This window comes from Manis pentadactyla, chromosome 10 (assembly GCF_030020395.1).
Source record: "Manis pentadactyla isolate mManPen7 chromosome 10, mManPen7.hap1, whole genome shotgun sequence".
Classification (NCBI taxonomy): Eukaryota; Metazoa; Chordata; class Mammalia; order Pholidota; family Manidae; genus Manis; species Manis pentadactyla.
Window position 1 is genome coordinate 24,951,011 of NC_080028.1, and position 24,817 is coordinate 24,975,827.

Below are 24,817 nucleotides of genomic sequence, written 5' to 3' on the forward strand. Positions count from 1 at the left end.
CGTCCAACTTAAATATGAACATTTCCATGAAGCCTTCCCGATTACTTGGAAATAGAATAGAATTGCCATATTCTGTACTTTGTTCTTACATCTCTTGTGGCACCTGTTACCTTTTAAAGTAAGCTGTGAACATTTTTATGTATCTTTTAGTCAGGTGTGTTAAGGTATACTTTGTATATAGTAAAACTCAGCTTTTTACTACATAGTTCTGAGTTTTGACAAACATATTCAGTTGGGTAACTACCAGCACCATAGTCAAGTTATATAACATATCCAACCTCAGATAACTCCCTCGTGCCCCTTTGTAGACGACCCCTCCTGTAAACCCCAGCCCCAGGCAACAACTGATCTCTTTTCTATCCCTAAAGTTTTGCCTTCCTTAGAATGTCATATAAACTGAACCGTATAGTGTAAAATGTAGCACTTCGAGTCTAACTTCTTTCACTTCGCATAATGCAGGTGGTTCATCCAGCTTGGTGCATGTCGCAGTAGTTTGCTCCTTTTCAGTGCTGAGTAGAATAACAGTATTCTGTTATGTGAGGTATCACAGTTCATGTATCCATTCACCTGTTGAAGGACATTGAGTTCTTTCAGTATTTCAGTAATGCTGCTCATTTGCATCATGTTTTTGTGTGACTATGAGTTTTCCTTTCTCTTGGGTGACTTCTTGGAGTGGGATTGTTGGGTCATATGGTAAGTGTATGTTTCACTTTGTAAGAAACTGTCCAGATGTTCTCCAAAGTGGTTGTACCAGTTTGGATGCCTATCTAGCAGAGAATGCCGGTTACTTTGCGTCCTTACCAGCACTTAGTAGAGTCAGTATCCTCCATCTCTTCATCTCCCTCTGCCTCTCCCTTCCCCCCTTCATTCTTTCTTCCACTGGCATTTTAATAGGTGTGTGAGAGAGTACACTTTTTGTTGAGGTATAATACACATACAGAAAAGTGTACAGAATCATGCATCAAGTGTGGTTACATTTTACAGAGTGAATGCACCCACAAAACTGCCCCCCAGATCAGGAAACCAGAGTATTACCAGTGCCCCAGAAACACTACTGTGCCCTCTCTCGGTGTTACAGACTCAGTGTCTGTGCCCCCCCAAATTCATATGTTGAAATCCTAACCTCCAGTGTGATGGTGTTAGGAGGTGCATCCTCTGGGAAAGATCATGAGGGTGAGCCCTTGGGAAGAGATTAGTGCCCTTCTAAGAAGAGACTTTCCTTTATCTCTCTCTGCTCCATTCCAAAGGCAACATCTATCCCCATAGATTACTTTTTAAACCTGCTATAAATAAAATATACTAGGTACTTCTTTCTGTGACTTCTTTGGCTGCACACTATGTTTGAAAGATTTATCCAGATTGTCTCATGTGCTGTAGTTAATCTTCTTGCTGTAGAATATTCCATTGTATGCATATACCACAATTTATTTATTCTACTCTTTATGGTCATTTGAGTTGTTTCCAGTTTTTAATCTATTATGAAAAATGCTTCTGTGAACATTACTGTGCCCTTTGGGAGGTACCCAAGACCACCCTCAGGAAGGAGTCGTGGAACTTGGGAAGAAAGGTGTTAACAGGCCACGGTCATGGTTTATCACAGTGCCAGAATGCAGCCTAAAATTGGCAGTGGAAAAAGGTTCATAGGGCAGAGCCCGGGGAGAGCCGGGGGCAAGTTTCCAGCCTTTCCCAGTGACAGACAGCACTTCTCCCCACGATGATGTGGGCGATATGCAGGGATTGTCACCAACTAGGGAAGCTCACCCCAGCCTCCATGTCCAGGGATTTTGTTGGGGACAGACCCTGTAGCTACGGTGACTGCCCATGTGGCTGTCCTTAGTCTCCACCTTCTCTAGAGGTCAAGCTGATGCCGCATGGCCCAAGGCCCTGACCATAAATCAAATTGTCAGCATTGATGATCTGCTGTGGCCAAGAGCCCCCAGGTAAATAAAGACACTCTTATCAGGGAATACAGTCCAAGGCCTTAGAGGTCACCTCCGAGGAGCTAGTGAAGGAGCAAACCTTTCTTTGGGCAAAGTTAGTCCTTTATTGCACACTGACTCGTATGTGTCTTTTGGTGAACATACATAGCTTTTTTGTTGGATATATACCTAGGAATAGAGATGCTGTGTCAGAGCTTATACATATGTTCAGCTTTAGTAATTATTATCAACAGGTTTTCAAAATGGCTGTATCAAATTACATGCTCACCAGCAGTGCCTGAGCACCAGTGGTACCACGTCTTCTCCAATGCTTGCTGCACAAGTTGTTTCATTTTACTTATTTTAGCCATTCTAGTGGGTGAGTAGTCAAATCTCACCATGCTTTTAATTTGCATCTCCCTTCTGAATAATGATGAACAGCACATTTATGTGTTTATTCATCATTGGGATATCCTCAGCTCTTACAATTACCAGCTTCCTGTGCTTAGGCAGTGAGTGTAAAATAAATTCTAACCGAAATAAGCAGGCGACGAGGGGCAACAAAGGGCTAGGCAGTTTATTTGAGCGTAAGCCCAGGTGAGGTTCACCAGTCTGAAACACAGGCCGGGGAAGTCGCACCCGGTCAGGGAGGTGGGGGCTTATAAGGGGTTAGGAGGGGGAGGAGTGGGCAAGCTATCCTAGGGGGCATGGAGAGGTATGATTGGCTAAAGGTGACATGATAGACAACTAGAAACTTTTTTTCCTTCCAGGAGGAAGGAGGCTGACATCCAGGTCTTAGTTGGCACATCAGAAGGATGGAATTTAGGAAGAGCTGTCCCCTTTCCATATAAGGCACGGACCTTGGGGTCTGTTCTGTGCTCCTTTTATGGTATCTCTCTGTTCTGTTTGCATGTCCTTGTTTTTCCTTCCTCCAGCCTAATAGTGAGGAATGTCATAGTGAAGAAAATGTAGCTCATGCCCTTCACACACACAGAAGCAGCAGCTCCTCTTTTGTAGAGGTGGAAAGGTCCCCACTATATTCTAAGGGAAAAAGGGTGCAAAAAACCATGCACAAGAGGGGCGGAGCCAAGATGGCGGTGTGAGTAGGACAGTGGGAATCTCCTCCCAAAAACATGTATTTTTGAAAATACAACAAATACAACTAATCCTAAAAGAGAGACCAGAAGACACAGGACAACAGCCAGACTACATCCACACATGCAAGAGCCCAGCGCCTGGTGAAAGGGGTAAGATACAAGCCCCGGCCTGGCGGGACCCGAGCGCCTCTCACCCCAGCTCCCGGCGGGAGGAGAGGAGTCGGAGTGGGGAGGGAGAGGGAGCCCAGGACTCATGAACACCCAGCCCCAGCCATCCGCACCAGAGCGCAGACGCAGTGCATGCGTGGAGGGCTGGAAACTAGGGAAACAGGGCAGCAAGACCTCTGAATGGGTTCCGAAGCTGATGCCCCTGTAACAAAGAAAAGCGAGTGCTTTTTGAAAGTCTTAAAGGGACAGGGACGCAACAGCTGGGCGGAAACAATCCAGGTCACAGTCCAGCAGCTGGAAATTCCAGGGAAACCTGGGTGCACTAAACCCCTGGGCAACAGCTCTGAGACCCCTCACGGAGGTAAACAGCCAAACAGCCCCCGTCCATTACCCCTCTGGGGCCCCGCCATAGCAGAGAAGCAGCCTGAGGCTGGCCAGGCCCACAGCAAGGGAGCTTCCTCCATACCGGCCGGGCAAGATACAGAGACCCAGTCTACATGCAATTGCCCAACACAAGCCACTAGGGGTCGCAGTTGTCCCAGTAAAGAAAGGCCAGGAGCAAGTGGAAAGAGTCTTGGCTCTCCCAGCTGACAGTCAATAGCACCTATCAACATGAAAAGGCAAAAAAATTTGATCCAGACAAGACTAACCCAGACAGCTTCCGCATCTGCTACATCTTCCCCTGAGAAGGAACCTGGGGAGATAGATTTAACCAGTCTTCCTGAAAAAGAATTCAAAACAAAAGTCATAACCATGCTGATGGACTTGCAGAGAAATATGCAAGAACTAAGGAAGGAGAATTCAGAAATAAAACAAGCTCTGGAAGGACTTCAAAACAGAATGGATGAGATGCAAGAGACCATTAATGGACTAGAAAACAGAGAACAGGAACGCAGAGAAGCTGATGCAGAGAGAGATAAATGGATCTCCAGAAATGAAAGAATTTTAAGAGAGCTGAGTGATCAATTGAAACGGAACAATATCCGCATTATAGGGGTACCAGAAGAAGAAGAGAGAGAAAAAGGGATAGAAAGTGTCTTTGAAGAAATAATTGCTGAGAACTTCCCCAAACTCGGGGAGGAAATAGCCTCTCAGACCACAGAGGTACACAGAACTCCCATGACAAGGGATCCAAGGAGGGCAACACCAAGACACATAATAATTAAAATGGCAAAGATCAAAGACAAGGACAAAGTATTAAAGGCAGCCAGAGAGAAAAAAAAGGTCACCTACAAAGGAAAACCCATCAGGCTATCATCAGACTTCTCAACAGAAACCCTACAGGCCAGAAGAGAATGGCATGATATACTTAATGCAATGAAACAGAAGGGCCTTGAACCAAGAATACTGTATCCAGCACGATTATCATTTAAATATGAAGGAGGGATTAAACAATTCCCAGACAAGCAAAAGTTGAGGGAAATTGCCTCCCACAAACCACCTCTACAGGGCATCCTACAGGGACTGCTCTAGATGGGAGCACTCCTAAAAAGAGCACAGAACAAAACACCCAACATATGAAGAAGGGAGGAGGAGGAATAAGAAGGGAGAGAAATAAAGAATCATCAGACTGCGTTTATAATAGCTCAACAAGCGAGTTAAGTTAGACAGTAGGATAGTAAAGAAGCTAACCCTGAACCTTTGGTAACCACAAACTTAGAGCCTGCAATGGCAATAAGTACATACCTTTCAATAATCACCCTAAATGTAAATGGACTGAATACACCAATCAAAAGACACAGAGTAATAGATAAAACAGCAAGATCCATCCATATGCTGCTTACAAGAGACTCATCTCAAACCCAAAGACATGCACAGACTTAAAGTCAAGGGATGGAAAAAGATATTTCATGCAAACAACAGAGAGAAAAAACCAGGTGTTGCAATACTAGAATCAGACAAAACAGACTTCAAAATAAAGAAAGTAACAAAAGATAAAGAAGGACATTACATAATGATAAAGGGCTCAGTCCATCAAGAGGATATAACCATTATAAATATATATGCACCCAATACAGGAACACCAACATATCTGAAACAAATACTAACAGAACTAAAGGAGGAAATAGAATGCAATGCATTCATTCTGGGAGACTTCAACACACCACTCACTCCAAAGGACAGATCCACCAGACAGAAAATAAGTAAGGACACAGAGACACTGAACAACACACTAGAACAGATGGACCTAATAGACATCTACAGAACTCTACATCCAAAAACAACAGGATGCACATTCTTCTCAAGTGCACATGGAACATTCTCCAGAATAGAGCACATACTAGGCCACAAAAAGAGCCTCAGTAAATTCCAAAAGATTGAAATCCTACCAACCAACTTTTCAGACCACAAAGGCATAAAACTAGAAATAAATTGTACAAAGAAAGCAAAAAGGCTCACAAACACATGGAGGCTGAACAACACTCTCCTAAATAATCAATGGATCAATGACCAAATCAAAATGGAGATCAAACAATATATGGAAACAAACGACAACAACAACACAAAGCCCCAACTACTGTGGGACACAACAAAAGCAGTCTTAAGAGGAAAGTATATAGCAATCCAGGAATATTTAAAGAAGGAAGAACAATCCCAAATGAATGGTCTAATGTCACAATTATCGAAATTGGAAAAAGAAGAACAAATGAGGCCTAAGGTAAGCAGAAGGAGGGACATAATAAAGATCAGAGAAGAAATAAATAAAATTGAGAAGAATAAAACAATAGCAAAAATCAACGAAACCAAGAGCTGGTTCTTTGAGAAAATAAACAAAATAGATAAGCCTAAAGCCAGACTTATTAAGAAGAAAAGAGTGTCAACACAAATCAACAGAATCAGAAACGAGAAAGGAAAAATCACGACGGACCCACAGAAATACAAAGAATTATTAGAGAGTACTATGAAAACCTATATGTTCACAAGCTGGGAAACCTAGGAGAAATGGACAACTTCCAAGAAAAATACAACCTTCCAAGACTGACCAAGGAAGAAACAGAAAATCTAAACAGACCAATTACCAGCAACGAAATTGAAGCGGTAATCAAAAAACTACCAAAGAACAAAACCCCTGGGCCAGGTGGATTTAACTTGGAATTTTACCAGACATACAGGGAAGGCATAATACCCATTCTCCTTAAAGATTTCCAAAAAATAGAGGAGGAGGGGATACTCCCAAACTCATTCTATGAAGCCAAAATCACCCTAATACCAAAACCAGGCAAAGACCCCACCAAAAAAGAAAACTACAGACCAATATCCCTGGCGAACATAGATGCAAAAATACTCAACAAAATATTAGCAAACCGAAATAAAAAATACAATCAGAAGGATCATACACCATGACGAAGTGGGATTCATCCCAGGGATGCAAGGATGGCACAACATTCGAAAATCCATCAACATCATCCACCACATCAACAAAAAGAAAGACAAAAACCACATGATCATCTCCATAGATGCTGAAAAAGCATTCGAAAAAATTCAACATCCATTCATGATAAAAACTCTCAACAAAATGGGAATAGAGGGCAAGTACCTCAACATAATAAAGGCCATCTATGATAAACACACAGCCAACATTATATTGAACAGCGAGAAGCTGAAAGCTTTTCCTCTGAGATCGGGAACTAGACAGGGATGCCCACTCTCCCCACTGTTATTTAACATAGTACTGGAGGTCCTAGCCACGGCAATCAGACAAAACAAAAACATACAAGGAATCCAGATTGGTAAAGAAGAAGTTAAACTGTCACTATTTGCAGATGACATGATACTGTACATAAAAAACCCTAATGACTCCACCCCAAAACTACTAGAACTGATATTGGAATACGGCAAAGTTGCAGGATACAAAATCAACACACAGAAGTCTGTAGCTTTCCTATACACTAACAATGAACCAATAGAAAGAGAAATCAGGAAAACAATTCCATTCACAATTGCATCAAAAAAAATAAAATACCTAGGAATAAACCTAACCAAAGAAGGGAAAGACCTATACTCTAAATACTACAAGTCACTCTTAAGAGAAATTAAAGGGGACACTAACAAATGGAAACTCATCCCATGCTCGTGGCTAGGAAGAATTAATATCGTTAAAATGGCCATCCTGCCCAAAGCAATATACAGATTTGATGCAATCCCTATCAAATTACCAGCAACATTCTTCAATGAACTGGAACAAATAATCCAAAAATTCATATGGAAACACCAAAGACCCCAAATAGCCAAAGCAATCCTGAGAAAGAAGAATAAAGTAGGGGGCATCTCACTCCCCAACTTCAAGCTCTACTATAAAGCCATAGTAATCAAGACAATTTGGTACTGGCACAAGAACAGAGCCCCAGACCAGTGGAACACACTAGAGACTCCAGACATTAACCCAAACATATATGGTCAATTAACATTTGATAAAGGAGCCATGGACATACAATGGCGAAATGACAGTCTCTTCAACAGATGGTGCTGGCAAAACTGGAGAGCTACATGTAGGAGAATGAAACTGGACCATTGTCTAACCCCATATACAAAAGTAAACTCAAAATGGATCAAAGATCTGAATGTAAGTCACGAAACCATAAAACTCTTGGAAAAAAACTTAGGCAAAAACCTCTTAGACATAAACATGAGTGACCTCTTCTTGGACATATCTTCCCGGGCAAGGAAAACAACAGCAAAAATGAACAAGTGGGACTATATTAAGCTGAAAAGCTTCTGTACAGCAAAAGACACCATCAATAGAACAAAAAGGAACCCTACAGTATGGGAGAATATATTTGTAAATGACAGATCCGATAAAGGCTTGACGTCCAAAATATATAAAGAGCTCACACGCCTCAACAAACAAAAAACAAATAACCCAATTAAAAAATGGGCAGAGGAACTGAACAGACACTTCTCCAAAAAAGAAATACAGATGGCCAACAGACACATGAAAAGATGCTCCACATCGCTAATTATCAGAGAAATGCAAATTAAAACTACAATGAGGTATCACCTCACACCAGTAAGGATGGCTGCCATCCAAAAGACAAACAACAACAAATGTTGGCAAGGCTGTGGAGAAAGGGGAACCCTCCTACACTGCTGGTGGGAATGTAAGTTAGTTCAACCATTGTGGAAAGCAGTATGGAGGTACATCAAAATGCTCAAAACAGACATACCATTTGACCCAGGAATTGCACTCCTAGGAATTTACCCTAAGAATGCAGCAATCAAGTATGAGAAAGACCAATGCACCCCTATGTTTATCGCAGCACTATTTACAATAGCCAAGAGTTGGAAGCAACCTGAATGTCCATCGATAGATGAATGGATAAAGAAGATGTGGTACATATACACAATGGAATATTACTCAGCCATAAGAAGAGGGCAAATCCTACCATTTACAGCAACATGGATGGAGCTGGAGGCTATTATGCTCAGTGAAATAAGCCAAGCAGAGAAAGAGAGATACCAAATGATTTCACTTATCTGTGGAATATAAGAACAAAGGAAAAACTGAAGGAACAAAACAGCAGCAGAATCACAGAACCCAAGAATGGACTAACAGGTACCAAAGGGAAAGGGACTGGGGAGGATGGGTGGGTAGGGAGGGATAAGGTGGGGGGAAGAAGAAGGGGATATTAAGATTAGCATGCATGGGGGGGTGGGAGAAAGGGGAGGGCTGTACAACACAGAGAAGACAAGTAGTGGATCTACAACATTTTGCTATGCTGATGGACAGTGACTGTAAAGGGGTTTATAGGGGGGACCTAGTATAGGGGAGAGCCTAGTAAACATAATATTCTTCATGTAAGGGTAGATTAATGATAACAAAAAAAAAAGAACAAAAGAAAAGGGGGATTACTCCCTGATAGGATAAAACTAACTGTAAATCAACGATTAATGCATGCTTTAAATATCCTTAATTTTGATCACTTAAAGGGTGTCAGATAATCGGCTATGGAGGTACATTTTTCTGATAATATTCCTTTCTCTTAAAAAAAAAAAGAAAAGCAGTTCCTGTGTGGTGACCTCCAATGAGTTCTACACAATGGTATAAAGGGCATATCAAAGTGTGGGCAAAGGGTCTGTTTGTGTTTTTATAGAGGATCAAAGCCTAATTGGGCTACACAGAAAATGAACTAAGATATGATATGAAGAAGAACTTCCAACATCAGCACTCTCGGGAAGAGTCATACCAGAAGATGATCATCAAAAAACCTCAACAAAGATCCAGGCGCTGCTACAGTTGTAGCTGCATTCATCCCACCAGTTCCTGGACTTGCCATGGGAATGAAGAAGGAGATATCTAAGCTGGCCTGTGCATACAGTAAAACAACAAATTTGACTGGATCTATACTGTTGGAACTCAACCAAGAATTAGGAGAAGTGCAAATTATAGCACTCCAAAATCTTACAACTACAGACTATTTACTGTTAAAAGAACATAAGGGATGTGAACAGTTCCCACGAATGGATTGTTTCAATTTGTCTGATTTGTCTCAGACTGTTCAAGTTCAGTTGGACAATATCCACCGTATCATAGATAAGTTTTCACAAATGCCTAAGGTGCCTAACTGGTTTTCTTGGTTTCACTGGCGATGGCTGGTAATTACAGGTCTGTTTTGGTTATGTAACTGTATTCCTATTATGTTAATGTGTGTGTGCAATTTAAGTAGTAGCTTCAAACCTATACATGCTGAAGTTACTCTACAAGAAGATACGTCAAAGAAATAATCAATCTGCCCATGTTTTCTTCCGCCTGCTACTTCTATAGCTTTTCTTCTTCCTACCTAATTACAACCCTTAAATAGAATTCGTGCCTCATATCGAATTTACCAAGTATCATAATTCTTCCAAGTGGTAAAGATACCTCAAAATAAATGCTGGGCATTGAAGCCATAGGGCATAAATCTGCAAAGAAGTAAAAAGCTTCAAACAATAAGGCTTCTCTCTCACTTACCAACTTTACATTTCCCTGTATGGGCCCAGAAGATGACTGGTTAGCCAGAGACGGGTAAGATTCCTCGAGGGAGGAACAACCTAAGACAGGCACAGTCGCAGGGGGGTCATCAGGTGAGAAATTGGGGATCAACAGAGGTGGGCTTAGAATCTCACCCCCCGTTTTGGGAGAAATCTTCTGCATACGTGGATGTTTTATTGCCCTTGTCTAGCTTGGATTAACACATAGTCTACAGGCACACACCTGATCATCTACGTTTGCTCTCTTACAACACTAAACTATGTTTTCTACCTTTATCTTGTATCTACCTACCACTTCAGCATTTTATTAAAAAAAAAAGAAATAATAATAATAATAATAATGGGGAAATGTGGGATTCACATATAAATCAAGTATAAAAATCAAACGAATATTCAAATTTGACCTGATTGTTTATAGTTCATAATGCGTGATCAAAACCGAAAGCTTCTGTGATGACTGCCCTTGTACTGTTCACCATGTAAGAACTTATTCACTATGTAAGAATTTGTTCTCCATGTAAGAACTTGTTCGTTTTGCTTCAGAAGATTGGAGACTGACGAGAATTAGGCTTGGGATGGATTAATGATTGTGCATTGAGTCCCCTATACAGAATTTTATTGTTGTTAACAACCATTTGATCAATAAATATGAGAGATGCCCTCTCAAAAAAAAAAAAAAAAAGAAGTAGGTTTCAGGCAAAGTTTCCTGGAGGAGCTAATGTCTAAACTGAGGCTGAAGGATCAGGGGTACTTAACTGCGCAGAGAAAGTGAGAAGTGAGAAGGATGTGTTCAGTGGCGGCCACACCCAGGGTCTGAAGCAGACATTGTGGGCTCTGTTCCCTGTCAGGGGATGGAGGAGCAGACAGGGAGGAGCAGGCAGGGGGGAGCACATGAGGGAGCAGGCAGGGGGGAGCATGCAGGGAGGAGCAGGCAGGGGGGAGAAGGCCGTGGGGAGCACACAGAGGGGAGAAGGTAGGGGAGAGAAGGCAGTGGGGAGCACGCAGGGGGGAGCACGCAAGAGGGAGCAGGCAGGGAGGAGCAGCCACAGCTAACCAAGGGTCAGGTCTTGAAAGCTCTTTAGATTCTTTAGATGCCTAAGGCTTGGGGAGCTGCTGTAGGGCGTTTAAGCGGGAGAGTGACAAGAACAGATTTGCATTTTTGAAAGGTCACTTTGGCTGCAGAGAGATCGGACTGTAGGACTACAGGCTGGGTGAGGCTATAGGGAGTATGACATCATGGGTAGGTCCTGGGTTCTGGGGCCAAACCCACTAACCTGCTCCTGTAAATGAAAGAAAATAGCACCTCCCTCATAGAATTATTGGGAAAGTAGAATGAAAAAATGCTTCAGGGCCATTATCACAGTCCCTAATACAGAGTAAACCTTCGATAAACATTAAATAATATGTAATATTATCTGGGGCCTGAGGACTTCTCATCTCTACCTCTGCATTTCTGGCCCCAGCTGCCATCTTCTCTCACATGGAGCCTTAGCGGAGCCTCCTAGCAGGTCTGCTGCCTGCCATGCCTGCCCCCATCGGTCTGCTCTTTACAGCAGCCAGTCATTCCTTCAAAATGGGACTCAGTCACAGACAAAAGCCTGACATTCCTAGTATGTGAAGAATTGCAAGAGAGACTGACAATGCAGTAGAAGAATAGAAAAGGAAAACAAATAGGCAATTCACAGAAAAGAAATACTAATGATCCCGAAGTATATGAATGATTGCGCAGCCTTATTCGTAATACGAAACAGATAAATTAAAACCAATGTTTCACCTATCAGACTGGCAAAGACCAAAAAGCTTAAGAATACTGTGTTTGATATTTGCAAGTAACATATTACTGGTGGGATGGGAACTCGTTACAACCTTAACAGAAGGCAGTCTGGTAATACCTATCAAAATACCAAAGCACAAACCCTTTGACACAGCTATTTAGTTATATGAACTTACCTTAGAGCTATAATGTCCTTTTGCAAGATTTCTATAAAATATTATAACTTCAGCATTGTTGGCAGTAACAGGATATGACTGATCTTCAACCACCTCTTTGACCTGATTTCTTACTGCTCTTTCCCCTTGAACACTCAAGCTGCTCTGACAAACTATTCCTAACATGCCAAGCATTGCTCCTGCCTCAAAGCTCTTCACACGCTATCCCTTGTTTGGAATGCTGTTCCCTCCGCTTGAAACTCTCTTCCCTCAGAAAGTCAAATGATTTAGCCTCTCTTTTCGTTTGGTTCTCTGTTCAGATGTCATCTCCTTAAAGAGACCTTCTCTATCTACTCCAGTTAGATAGAGAATTAAGTAGCAGCTCCTCAGTATTCTCTATTCCATTATGATACTCTTTCAGTGACCTTTTGCTGTATATAAAACCATACCCAAGCCTAGTGGCTTAAACACAACAAATGCTTATTGTTATTTTTATATTCTGGGTTGACTGGGTAGTTCTGCCTTGGGCTGGCTTGGCTGTAGCTGGGTGGTCTAAACGGTCCCATTCACATGTGCAGGAGCTTAGGACAGTAGAAATGGGTTGGGGCAGATGGGGCTGTTGACATGGCAGCAGAAGCAAGGGAACGCAAGTGCAATACAAAGCATTTCCCACACTTCTGCTTGCACCACATTTGGTCATGTCACATTGGCCAAAAGATGTCATATAGTTGAGCCGGAGTCATTGTGGGAGGGGAATACCCAAGGCATGATTGGGGTCCCTTACGGCAGCGTTGGACCATAGATTGTCGTAGCACTTATCACTATTAGGCATTGTATTCTGCATTTATTTGTCTATTAACTGTATCCTTCTACAACAATAGAGTCCTCAGGAAGGCATGGTTTTGTTTTGTTCACTACTTGTCTCTCCAGTACCTGAAAAAGCACTTGGTATATACTGGCCATTCAATACATATTTATTGAATAAGTAAATCAATGAATATAGAGTTAGGAGGCTGTTGTAATAAAAGTTTTGGATTCCCTAAGGCCCTCCTCACTTCCGGTACCACCTGCAATTTTGGGGGTCCCCAGGACAACTCTCAGGAGAGGATGGGGTCCTGAACCAAGATAGTGGCAGATGGACAGCAGTGGCTGAAGTGGCTGGATTGGAGAAGTATTACGTAGGAGTATGAACAAAACTTAGTGATTGCTTATATGTGGGAAATAAGAGAGAGAAGTCAGAGACATACCATGTTTCTGACTTGGCCAATGTATTAATACCCTTAAATGCAAGCAATACAACTCTGTTTCAAAAAGCCTAAGCAAAAGGCAAACTTATTTGAAAGATATTGAGGTAGATCAGGTAATGGAAAAGTCATGTAGCCAAATGACAAAAGGGAGGAAGGCAGCTGGGTCTCAGGAAAACTGAATCCAGTTTCAGACATGAGCACAACCAGAATTCTCTTCACTAAGAATCTTTTTGAGTAATAGGTATATTTTCTTTCACTGCCTATTTGTTTCCCTAGCTTTACTGCTACTAACAGCTCTTATGTTTCAAACTGTAGGGACAACTGTTTTTTTATACCTTCAATTATAAAAAATTCTATGGTAGAACTCTTACTGATCCATTCCTCAGCCAGGCAACTGTGGTGGGGGAGTAGAGTACCAGGACAGGCCCAGCTTAGATCAGGTGCCCACTCCAGACTAAGGGGCTAATGGTGGGGGGATGGGACCATGGAGAGCATGGCTGGTGGAAGAGGGGAAGAAGTTCACTAAAGGGGATGCTATTCAGAGACACGGAACTCAGGAGAAGATTTTGGATGAATACATGTGCACTTGAAAAAAATCTGTTAGTGGATTCTATTTAAGGCAGAATCTGTGTCTGATTCATCCTTCACAGAATTACACACACACACACACACACACACACACACACACGTTTAACTAAAAAAGCAATATTATTGTATTTGGTACTTGTTTCTTAATATATCATTTAAATACTTACAGGATTTTAATGGTAATAGTATTCTAAGGTGTGGATATATCAGAATCCATTTAATTAATCTTCTATTGGTAGACATTTAGGTGACTTCCAAAGTTTCATTTGCTTTTTTTATAATATATAATGTATGTGTGCTAAGTTTGGGATTCCCTAAGACCCTCGTCACTTTTGATACCACCTGAAAGCTTGGGGGTCCCCACAGCCACTCTCCGGCTCAGTAATCTGCTAGATGAACTGACAGTGTAAAGAAGTGCAAAGAGCAGCAAAAGTCAGGAAAAAGAACTAATAAAACCTAGCTAAACCCTAGAGCAAGAGCCACCCAGTTTTCGTAGAAGCTGCCCGAAGCTAACACGCCTGCCCTAAGTTAGATAACCAGAGGTGGGCAGTAGCCTCGGGACATAACCCGGGATAAGTCACGTGGACTCGCTTGTGTGAGCTAGAGATTACGGGAAGCGGTTAGGCAACCGGGGCGTTCTCGTTTCAACTCCATTGGTTAAAATATAGAATATATAGAATATGTTTTAAAATTATTGGTTGTAGAAATGCGCGGGCTTCGGTGCAACGGCTGTGAAAACCCTATATAATCCCTACCTAAAGTTGCCTAGGGGTCGGCAGCTCGGACTCGGCCTGCGTGTCAGGGGAGGTGCTGTCGGCCCCAGCTGGCTGGCTGAATAAAGACTTTGCTTGGATTTACATCTCCGTGTCCGTGTGGTTTGCTCTCTGGGGAAACCCCGGAGTCCTGGACCCTAACAACAGAACTCACTGAAAATTGTTGTACTCTTGGTTACAGTTTATTATGGTAGAAGGATACAGGTTAAAATCAACCATGGGAAAAGTTACATGGGGCAGCGTCCAGGAGAGTTCCAAGCAGGAATCTTCCAGTGGTCTTTTCCCAGTGGGGTTATGAGCAGCCCTTCCTCCTCCCAGAAACAATATACATAACTGTACACATGGAGCCTTGCCAGCCAGGGAAGCTCACCTGAGTCTTGGTGCCCAGAGTTTTTACTAGGGCTTGGTCATAGAGATACGGTTGACTGCCTGCATGGCTGACCTTAGCCTCCAGCATCTACAGAGGTTGAGCTGATAGCATGTAGCTCCAGGCCCCCACCATCAATTCATTGTTAGCATAGACAATCAGGTGTGGCCCAAAACCCCAAAGTAAACGAATACACTCTTATCAAGCAGGATATTCCAAGGACTCAGAGATTACCTCCCAGAAGCTGAGTGCAAAGGTCAAACCTCTCTTTGGGTAAGGTTACTTCTTTGCTACACAGTATCTCTCTATCTGATATATATATAATACTGTGACAAACCTCTTAATAGTTGTACTTTCAAAAAATAGCTTTATTGTCTCTATAAAAAAAAATACATGTCCTTTATAAGAACAAAACAAATAACACAGTAAAATAAAACAATGAGAGTAAAGTCCGTCCAAATTCAATCATTAGGCAATAACGATGAACACATTAGTGTATGTTCACGGAGACATCTTTGTATGCCATTTATACACATAACATTATAGAGTTTTATATAAACAAAATCATTCTATGCTGACTAATAATTGATTTCTAGAAATACAAGTTCTTTAACTTGTTTTTATTAATCATTGACTGGATACAAAAAATATTTATGAAGTAAAAAGAAACACTTTTGTCACCAAACACCTTTAACCTACTCCCAAGTTTAAGGAAAAAATATTCAACATTTTTGTTATCTTTCAAGTGCCCTGTGAGCCTCTCTCCAACCACATCCTTCTCCTTCTCCCTCAGGAGTAACTGCTGTCCCAAATTTATGTCTATCATTGCCTTGTTTTCAATTTGACCACATATATTTGTTTCTCAGACAATGTATAAATTAGTTTTCCATGTTTTTGAACTTTATACAAAAGGAATCATGCTATAGTTATCATTTTGCAACTTGCTATTTCCTGATAACCACAGTGTCCCTGAGATCATCCATGTCCTTGCCAGTAGATGTAACTCATTCATTTTCACTGCTGTGTTCATGTATCTATTCCATTGTTGCTTGACAGTGATTGTTTGTTTTCTTGGTCTCAGGGTGTGGATATGAACACACGGGCAAGAGTTTCTCTTGACTATGTGCCCAGGAGTGCAACTGTTGGTTCATAAGATATGCACATCTTCAACTTTATCAGATAAACTTTATCAGTGGTGGTGCCAGCTCACAGTCCCACTAGCAGTGTGAAAGTATTCCAATGACTTTACATTTCCTATTGACACTTGATATTTTGCATGTTATCTTTGTGTACTACCATGCTGTTCAAAGTAAAATTAGAAATTTATGATAGGTATTGCTAAATTGTTCCTCAAAATGATCTTACCAATTTATATTCCCACTAGCATTGTGTGATAATCTGTTTCCTTGCACCTTAGCCAACCATGAAAACTATACTTTTTAAATATTTACCAATTTTAATTTTAATACTTGCCAAATGGCTAGGTTAGAAAGTAATCTAATTTTAGCTTGCATTCTTTGTTTCCTAGAGAAATTGTGTAGTTTTAATGTTTTTTGGTGTCTGTATTTCTTGTTATATAAAATGTCTTTTCATATAAAAAGGTGGTGTTTGTAGTTCTGAGGTCAGGGGCATGATTGCGAAGCACTGAGTAATGAAAACTTTTCAGACAGAATAGAGAGGCATGGTTCTGTTCAGCAAAAGAAAAGACAAAATTAACTCTGGAGATTTTATTGTTACAATTTTTCTATGCTCTTTCACCCTAATTTAAAGGAAACAAGAGGTATTAGATCTTGACAAATTATCAAATTAAATTTTGTTTTCACTGTATGAAACTTACAAATCATGTAGTGCAGAATTAGATATTTAAAAATAGCATTTACATAATTGGATTTGATATGAGCACATTACAAATAACCTAGACTTGTCCATTTTATCCAGTGAGCCCAAAATAATATTCATGGTTTTTTTTGTTATTTTATAATGAAAAAAACTGAAACTGTGGGAAGATAAACAATTTTTGTGAGTCACAGCAAGCCAGTATCAGGGTTAAGAATAAAATTAATTTTCTTTCAGTCTATCATTATAGCCCAAACTCATCAGACCCCCTGTAAGTTTTTTACTTATTTATTAGGCGTTAAGTGTTCTGAAGATGAAAGACTTCAGCCAAAGAATTGTTAAGTTAAAATACAAAACAAAACATTAGTACTGAGATTTTCTAAAGTGTCGAAAGCTAAGTGTTTTAATGCTAAAATCCTTGACACTTAAAAGGCTCAGGAGCCAAGTTTTCTGAAAGCTGACTGTCATGCAAATTACCATGTATTTCTCTCAGGCCTTGGTATGCTTCTTTTTGGTACCAGAGGTAGAATGAGATGTTTGAGGTTTAAACTCTTAGGAAAAATGTATAAATTAGAACTATATTCTGCATGGAGGAATATCCTTCCATCGTCTTTCTTGTTCCTCCCTCTAGGACCTCATTGAACTTTACAACCAATTTTGGGTCAGTTTGGAGGGATCAGCTAATCAGAAACATTCATGATGGGATTGAGAACATACTAACCCCAAATATGGAGCCTTCACATGTTGAATATTTTAAGCTGCAGGAATTTGAGAAGCAGCCTGTGCAGGAAGGACTTTCTGACCTTCCCCTATAGCAGGTCCTAAAACCCTCATGTGACCGAGGCTCTCCCTGCATTCAGGAAAAGCATCTTTGTCTCTGAAGACAAAGGGACTCATGAACAGGCCTTGCTGAATCTCCCCCAGTTTACCACGCATAACTCATACCCTTTGTCCTGTCACTTCTTCCCACGAGTCTATACTCTTCAACAGACCTAGCATGACAACATTCAGGTTTAACCACTTTGTCTCATCTTTTTGTGAAGGCTCTAATATCATGTAAAACTTGTTTTAGCTAAATGTGTATGCTTTTCTTTTGTTAATCTGTCTTTTTTTACAGGGCTTCAGCCAAGAACTTAGAAGGGTAGAAGAAAAATATAATTTTCCTTTCCAATAATTTACTTAGAAGGGTAGAAGAAAAATATGAATTTCCTTTCCAATAATTTCCCTAATGCTTCAGCTTTTCTACCCTGTGCCTTCCTTCTGTCTTCCTTCCTGATAAGTTGTTGAGATTCAATTTTTGTGCCAATAATGAATGAGTGAAACTGAGAGGCAGTTGTCCTTCTGCCCCCAAAGCTGACATTTTGGAATAATATTTGGAATAACGCTTGAAAACCACTACCTCAACACCTTGGGAATTTGGTGAAGGAGGTGATAGGGAGTGTGTTTTCTTTTTTCAAGGAGTTCAGACCTCATTTCTGACAGAGTAAAAGCTGTGCTGCAGGGTTCTCTATCTTTGCCTTCTCTCCCCAAACTTAAAGGAGTTTGCAGGAAGATAAGGTCGATGTACACTTGTCTGGCAGCCTTTCCAATTCCTTTGTATTACAGCCATCTCTTATCAACCTCATCTCAAACTTGGGAGATTCATCATCAGTTTTGAGTTAGAACAAAATAACAACTAGAAATCATCATCTTGAAAGCTAAAAATTGGGAGGTAGTTAAAAGCAATTTCGGATTAAAGTAATCCTGGATGGGGTCCTGACACTAAGATTCTATTTCCCCCTTCCTTCCTTCCTGCTGTCAGTGAGTGTTTATTGAATACCTCCTATATGCGCCCAAGCTTTGAGGATGTAGAAATGACAGACACAGAGTCCCTGACGCTGTAGAATTTACACTAGTGGGAAGGTGGAAGATAGTAACATTGCTGATACTGGTGAATGTTATTAATAAAAATGATGTGATCCACTGAGAAGTCCAATAGGAGGCCACTTTAGATAAGGTCCTCCCTAAGATGATATCTGAGCTGAAACCTGAAGGATGAAAAAGGGCCAGCTAGGAAGAGGTGCTGAGTCAAGTTGGAGATATTTCATGGTTTATATCACAAAATCCCAGGGGCAAAAAAGAGTTTGATGTGTTTGAAGTATATTCAGGTCTAAGTCCTGAATGTGCCAGCATTTACAGACCAGGCAGAAACAAAAGAGCCAGCCAAGTGTTTGGTCAGTAAAGCAGGAGGAAATCCGCAAAACTGGAGAATGTTTTAAGAAGTGGTCAGCTGTGTTGAAGGCTGAAAGGCTGAGCGCTTACTCTGTGGCTTTGGGTAAATCGCTTCATCTATCTGTCTAAACTCAATTTCCTCATCAGAAAAATGTGGACAAAAATAGTACCACACTTCTAGTGTTGTTGGGAGTATTAAAAAAGTGTATGTAATGTTCTATGTGTCTGGCATGTAATATGTGACAAATGGTAGCTATTATTAGTCTATTGCTGTTGAGTTCTGAAATTTATAAGGGGGAATAAATGTCAGGGGGAAAAGCACATACATTTAGTGAGGAGTTCTGACTAACAGATCTCCAATTTCATCACCTCTTGCAAAGCATTATTTAATGTTTCTTTTAGTCTTTGAGTCTTTTTAGCATTTTTGGAAGCAGGGCTTAAGATATGAGAATTCCTTCTTCTCTCGATAGTCAGAAGTTGCTATGACAACTGCCTAGAAATAAGAGTCCTGTGCCTTATTTATGTATTTGAGGGTGACGTGCTGCAGAAAAAGGGAAATGTGATTGCTGCAGACGTTGTCTCACAACCTTTAGAAAGAGGGCATGTGAGTGCCATGTTCTCTCTCACATGATCAGTATCTCTCATTATTTATATAAAATATACTCCCTCTTTTTCCACAAAGTATTTGAAGTTGTTGACAATATTATGACATATAAATTGAGGCAGTTCAGAAAAGATAAATCAAAAAGTTTAAATACGACTTGGAGGAAAGGCAATCTGTAACAAAACTACCACAAAGTTATTACTGTGCAACAAATTTAACTCTGAGTATTTTGGAAAGCAGATAAAAATGGAAAACATAATGCTTTAAGGAATTCTCAAAAGCCTGCTTAAAGGTCACACGCTGGGTCATGAGGAGTGAGAAACTTTTAAACTGATGTATATGTTGTTACTCTGCAATAATAAGGTGGATAACATTTGCATACAAGTTTATAGTTTATAAAGCACTTTCATGCTTTACAGAAGATGGTATTACAGCATTCTACATATACATATATATATGTATATACATACATATGTATACAACCATACAACAGGTTAACACAGATAAAGAACTTGAGTCATGTATTTCTAATTTCCAAACCCTTACTTTTTCTACTAATCAAGAGGCAACATCCTTAATTGCAATTAAAAGAAAAATCATGAAATATAACATTTGCAAAAGCATATAAAATTTGTATACATATTTTAAGAAATAATTGTAAAGCAAACATTCACATAGCCACCTATCAAGTCAAGAAATAGAACACTCCTTGAAGTCTTGAACAGTAGTTCTCAACATTTTTGGTCTCAGAACTCTCTTATGCTTTTTAAAATTATTGAGAACCTCAGTAAGCTTATGTTCATATAGCCTATATCTGGTAATATTTACATTACTAGAAATTAAAACTAATAATTAAAATATTTACTCACTTTAAAATATCAATACTAAAGTTACTGCACGCTAACCCAAACAAATCTTGGTGAAAATTAAATATTCGCCAAAATAAAATTTGTGAGGGGAGTGATATTTCACATTTTCCTCCAAATCTCCTTAATGTCTGATTTAATAGGAGGCATCTTGTTTCTCATAGATGATTCCACATTCGGTCTGTTTGTTCTGAGAGGGTTCAGGGGAGGCTGCCCCAGGCTGTGCCCTTTTGGCATGTGGATTATTTAGAGCTGAAGATAATCAAGGCCCAACAGACTCAGGAGGAGCTTCTACTTCCCCCTTAACCACCTAAAAGAATTTAGATAGGGGACCTGTTCCAGGAAGAGAATTATTACCCAAAAGAACTTTTGATATCCAAAAGACTTCTCTGCATGGCAGGGCACACATCTGTTTACCAAGTATCTGCTCTTCCCGTCTTCCTGTGGATTGCCTTCCTCTCCTTGGATATCCCAGATCCTTAGCCCCTTCTCTTTAGCTCAGGATGGTAGACAAGCTTCAATTACCTGACATTTGGAGAGTCTCTCGTGTCTTTGGGGGTTCCTGCACACATGGAGTTGGTTTTTCTGTTAATCTATCTTTTGTCAATTTAATTATTACGGTAGCCAAAGAACCTGGAAGGGAAGATGAGAAAAATTTTCTACCACTATAGGTTAAAGTATTTGAAAAAAACCTGACCTCCTACCAATATGTAGTTGAAAAAGGGATGAGGCTCTTCGAGTGCCCTTGTCAGAGGGCTTGTACTATGCCAAGACTCCACAGGTAGTGGTTTTTAATGGTTAGTTGCAGTGTGGAATATGAAACCAAATTATACTGCTACATAAAAAACAGTTGGTCTAGAATAGCCAAAGCAATCCTGAGAAAGAAGAATAAAGTGGGGGGGATCTCACTCCCCAACTTCAAGCTCTACTATAAAGCCACAGTAATCAAGACAATTTGGTACTGGCACAAGAACAGACCCAAAGACCAGTGGAACAGATTAGAGACTCCAGACATTAACCCAAACATATATGGCCAATTAATATATGATAAAGGAGCCATGGACATACAATGGGGAAATGACAGTCTCTTCAACAGATGGTGCTGGCAAAACTGGAAAGCTACATGTAAGAGAATGAAACTGGATCACTGTCTAACCCCATACACAAGAGTAAATTCAAAATGGATCAAAGACCTGAATGTAAGTCATGAAACCATAAAACTCTTAGAAAAAAACATAGGCAAAAATCTCTTGGACATAAACATGAGTGACTTCTTCATGAACATATCTCCCCATGCAAGGAAAACAAAAGCAAAAATGAACAAGTGGGACTTCATCAAGCTGAAAAGCTTCTGTATGGCAAAGGACACCATCAATAGAACAAAAAGGTACCCTACAGTATGGGAGAATATATTCGTAAATGACAGATCCGATAAAGGCTTGACATCCAATATATATAAAGAGCTCATGCACCTCAACAAACAAAAAGCAAATAATCCAATTAAAAAATGGGCAGAGGAGATGATCAGACAGTTCTCCAAAAAAGAAATTCAGATGGCCAACAGATACATGAAAAGATGCTCCACATCGCTGGTTATCAGATAATGCAAATTAAAACCACAATGAGATATCACCTCACACCAGTAAGGATGGCTACCATCCAAAAGACAAACAACAACAAATGTTGGCAAGGTTGTGGAGAAAGGGGAACCCTCCTACACTGCTGGTGGGAATGTAAATTAGTTCAACCATTGTGGAAAGCAGTATGGAGGTTTCTCAAAATGCTTATAATAGACATACCACTTGACCCAGGAATTCCACTTCTAGGAATTTACCCTAAGAATGCAGCAGCCCAGTTTGAAAAAGACAGATGCACCCCTATGTTTATCACAGCACTATTTACAATAGCCAAGGAATGGAAGCAACCTAAGTGTCCATCAGTAGATGAATGGATAAAGAAGATGTGGTACATATACACAATGGAATATTATTTAGTCATAAGAAGAAAATAAATCCTACCATTTGCAACAACATGGATGGAGCTGGAGGGTGTTATGCTCAGTGAAATAAGCCAAGTGGAGAAAGACAAATACCAAATGATTTCACTCATCTGTGGAGTATAAGAACAAAGAAAAACTGAAGGAACAAAACAGCAGCAGACTCACAGAACCCAAGAAGGGACTAACAGTTACCAAAGGGAAAGGGACTGGGGAGGATGGGTGGGAAGGGAGGGATAAGGGTGGGGAAGAAGAAAGGAGGTGTTATGATTAGCATGTATAATGTGTGTGGGGGGAATGGGGAGGGCTGTGCAACACAGAGAAGACAAGTAGTGATTCTACAACATCTTATTATGCTGATGGACAGTGACTGTAATGGGATTTGTGGGGGGGACTTGGTGAAGGGGGGACCCTAGTAAACATAATGTTCTTCATGTAATTGTAGATTAATGATAACAAAAAAACACACACACAAAAAAACCAGTTGGTCTAATTTCTTCTTTGAATGGCTCTGTCACCCATACATCCTTTTGTAACATCATGCACGGTTCATTTGGAAAATACCTGTTCACTGAGTTATGCAGATTTTCCAAATGTCAACATATTTCATTATACGATATCCAAAAAGTCACATTCATTAGTATCACTACCAATCATACCACAGAAATCTTAAAGTATTAGTATGTAGTCAAGTTCTTGATGGTGGATACAAGTTTTTCAAATGTCTAGTTTCCACCTGTCTTGTCAAGGGGTTTCAGCCCCGGGCAAGTTCACTATGGATTCAGTGAGACCAAGGAATGATAGTGGAATGTCCTTGGGGTTAAAAGGTTTATACTCAACTTTATTCCCATGGAGGCAGGTCAATCATTAGAAACCCGTGTGCTAGGAACATGTTGCATACAGCATGCCAGTCCCTGCCTCTGGGCCTCTCTGCCCCCGTAGCCGTCTCAGTCTCTGTCCTCAGTGCTGCCACCGCTCCAGTCTCTGCTCTCCTGCAGCCATGCAGCCGCGCAGCAGCCCAGAGCACTGGGCGGAGCTCTTTATATATAGAGTCAATAGCAACATATTGCCCACATGAGTGTCGTGAGCAAGCCGACCAGGAGCAGGGGAGAATCCTGGCCATAGGAACCTTCACTGTCTCCACACCACTTGAACGTTCAGGTTTGTCATCAGCAACTAACATTGTCAGTTTTTTTCTTTGAAGTGACAGGTTCACTTTATTTTTGAGAAAATGTCTCCCAAATACTCAACTTGGAATAACCACTGTGTCACTATTTTTTCAAGTAAAATTGGTGTATAAAAAGTGACAGGTGCAGCAATTCAGTCGCACAGGGCTTTTCCCTGAGACAACCCCCTGTACTTCGGGCGGCAAGCAGAGTGCTTTACGTTCTGTGTGTGGGGTCCAGACCAGCACCACCTGGAGACTTGTTCAGAAATAATAGTGATTGAGCCCCACTCCAGACCTACTGAGTTTTACAATCCTCTGGTGATTCTGCTCGCCTCTGAAGTTTGAGAGCCACTACTTCAGCCTTGGGGCAATGGTTCTTAGTCTTGGTTGCACATTAGAATCATCGGGGTAGCTTAAAATCTCCAATTCAGTCAGAATCTCTGAGAGTGGAACGCAGACATCGGTGTTTTTTAAAGTTGCCCTGGAGAGTCCAAAGGCCACCGCCTTGGGCTGTCTTTCCCAAACAGCTCTCAGCTGTGCTCTTGTCTGGCATGGGACAGCTGTCTGTTGAAATTGCAGCTTTCTGACAGGTTCCTGGAGTGCTAGTAAGGAACCTGCTGCTGGCTGGAGAAAAGTCTATGTGTTTTCAGAATCACTTTCCCATCCTGAATAGTCAGGAAATCCCAACTGGTGAACAAGAAAATGTCTTAGGAGGAATCAAGAGTACTTTGGATTAGCTAAGTGTGGATAAAGTGAAGGTTCCTGTGGCCAGGATTCTCCTCTGGCCCTGACTGGCTAGCTCACTACGCACGTGTGGGCGATGTGTTGCTATTGACTCTAGATAAAGACTCTGCCCAGTGCTCTGGGCTGCTGTGAGGCTGCCCGGCTGCAGGAGAGCACAGGCTGGAGCGGTGGCAGCACCGAGGACAGAGAGTGAGACGGCTGCGGGGGCAGAGAGGCCCAGATGGAGAGTCCGACGTACTGCATGCAGACTAGCTCTGAGTGGATGTGATTCTAGTGATTGACCTGCCACCGTGGGAATAAAGTTGGGTATAAACCCTTTCACCCCAACGACGTTC